Source organism: Nanorana parkeri, unplaced genomic scaffold (assembly GCF_000935625.1).
Source record: "Nanorana parkeri isolate BGI_ZX_2015 unplaced genomic scaffold, ASM93562v1 scaffold21, whole genome shotgun sequence".
Lineage (NCBI taxonomy): Eukaryota > Metazoa > Chordata > Amphibia > Anura > Dicroglossidae > Nanorana > Nanorana parkeri.
This window is the reverse complement of record NW_017306289.1, coordinates 1,897,897-1,900,490: the sequence shown is the minus strand read 5'-3', so window position 1 is coordinate 1,900,490 and position 2,594 is coordinate 1,897,897. Positions and strand designations below refer to the sequence as shown.

At 44.0% G+C, this 2,594-nt stretch overlaps 1 protein-coding gene across 1 annotated transcript in view; it reads left to right on the top strand.

The window, feature by feature from the left end:
- Positions 1–2,594, top strand: part of LOC108792484 (cytochrome c oxidase assembly factor 5) — a 9,889-nt gene that overhangs the window by 332 nt on the left and 6,963 nt on the right. The gene's annotated exons all lie outside the window — the stretch shown is intronic.

The window sequence follows — 2,594 nt, the reverse complement described above, 5'->3', positions numbered from 1 at the left end:
ATATATAATGTGTGTGTGTGTGTGTGTCACCCTCTCTGTGTGCCCATTGTCACCCAGGACAGAAAGTGATGGGAAATCTAAACGTTAACAGTTGTCACCAGAATAGCAGATTGGGGACATTATTCCTCTTGTGGTGACAGCTTCCTAAAATGGGATGTCCCCTTACTTGGTTCTACTTTGCAATGGTTGTGCAGATTGCTGTCCACTATCCAGCATTTGGGAGATGGCTAACAAATCCATATTCTAGAATGCATCATACAGATGGGACCAGCACAGTGTGGTTGGCTTATACCTAAACAATATGTCCAGCCACAACTTTGTTTTATTTTGGGGAAATTACGCCACTGTTTAATTCACAGTTCCCATGTAAGAAGTAATTGATGAAGAAAAATCCTACAATGCCCATTGCACTTCTGGGTACATGCTGTCGGGTAAAGTGCCTACAACATGTTTTATCAGTCATTAGTAAAAAGATAAAACTGTCCCTGTAATGTTTAGGTAGAACCTATCCTGCACTCTGCCTAGCCATTGTCCCTGCAATCCCCTATCATCCCGCTATTGTTGGCACTGAGTTAGCAAACTGTAGGTTGTCCACCAGAAACATGATTGTGAAACATTCCTGAAAGGTGATGTATCAATCCACTGTGTGAATATCTGGAGCCCTGTGTTCTGTAAACGTTGTCACTTACAGTGTTGCGGTGCACATCAGGGGTGCCCACAATTTTTTGTGTTAAGATTTACTTTTCAAATGATGAGCTACATGAGATATACCAAAGAAAAAAAAACCTCCCTTGCTCGCTCTCTCCTCGCTCTCCTGGCTGTCTCTCCTGGCTGTCGATCCTCGCTCTCCTGGCTGTCAATCCTCGTTTTCTCTCCTTGCTGGCTCTCCTTGCTCTCTCTCTCCTGGCTGCCATTCCTTGTTTTCTCTCCTTGCTCTCTCCCCTGGCTGTCTCTCCCCGCTCTCTCTCCTGGCTCACCTTGCTGTATTTTGCAAACAGTGTAGTACAACAGGCTGTGTAAAGTAATATGCTTTGATACATAGCACTTCAACCACCAGTATCCACCAGAAAGGTGTCGGGGAGCTTGGCTCAGCAGACTCAGGCTAATAGGTAATCATGTGTGCACAGCTAAATAAATATACCAAAATGGAATAAAGGGGCCGCCAGTCACACCCTTCGTGATCTACCAGCATCTACCAGCATATACCCCCCCCACTGCTTGCTGTGCCCTCCTCCTCCCAGCATGGAAGAGAGAGCTAGGGCATCCAACCAACTAATTGAGTTGACAACTATTCTCATCATGATATGTATCATAATCATAGATTAGTTGGTTGCAGCCCTAGACTACAGACACCGTCCTCTCTCATCATCTCCAAAACATGGGAGGTGGGGGCCTGTAGTCCACAGAGGTAACCTGGTAGGGTTGATGCTCCCTGGATTTCTAGAAGGATCAACAGGTTTTGTTTTTTTTTACTTGTCGAGCATATATAACAAAACACTTTAAAAGGAGCATTTTTAAAGAAGAACTTTAGGAAATGTAAAAATTAACCCTTGCACTGGGGCTACTCCTGCACTGGAAGGATTAACATTTCATTTTGGTCTACTGGCTAAAATAAAGAAAATATTCTCACCCGATCCTTGGTCCCACGGCAGTTAGCACTTACCTCTCTCTCCCTCCGCTCAGTGCAATGTCCAGCTGCATTAGATATGATGCCCTCACAGGTCCTTAGACTGCCAAAGCCCAGGGGTAGAAGAGGCTGCGGGAACCAGTCTAGCAGCCAGGCAAGACTGAGGATCAGGTGAGTATATTCTTTATTTTAGCCCCTAGACATGCTTTGCCTTTCAAACATCATAAAGTCTCCTAGGTAGGTTGTTCCAAACATCTTGGAGAACTAAGCACAGATCTTCTGTGGATGTAGGCTGCTTCACATCATTCTGTCTCTTTATGTAATCCCAGACACACTCAATGATGGATGAGGATATCAGGGCTTTGTGGGGGCCAAACCATCACTTCTAGGACTCCTTGTTCTTCTTTTCACCATACATAGTTCTCTAGGACTTTGGCTGTATGTTTTGGCTCATTGTCCTGTAGCAGAATTAAAGTGACACTACACCCAGGAGTTAAATCTTAAAAATGCATTCAACTATCAACAAAATGTATCTTGTGTGTCACTCGGCTGTAGATCCTCAAATCATCTCTGAATTGGTGCTGACACTGCCCTTCCTTCTGGAGGGTGGCTACTTTTGTTCCCCATGGTTCCCGTGTGTGTTGTAAAGTAGCCACCGCTCCAAGCTTGCTCCTGTGATGAACTACAATCTCATATTTTAGTTTTCCAATTTGTATTGAGATTGTAGTCCATCACAGGAGTGAGCTATGACTACTTTACAACACACACGGGAACCATGGGGAACAAAAGTAGCCACCCTCCAGAAGGAAGGGCAGTGTCAGCACCAATTCAGAGATGATTTGAGGATCTACAGCCGAGTGATACACAAATAAGATACATTTTTGTTAATAGTTGAGGTACTTCATTGTATATTTAAGATTTAAATCCTGAGTTTAGTGTCACTTTAATTTGAGAGTGATAAGACCCC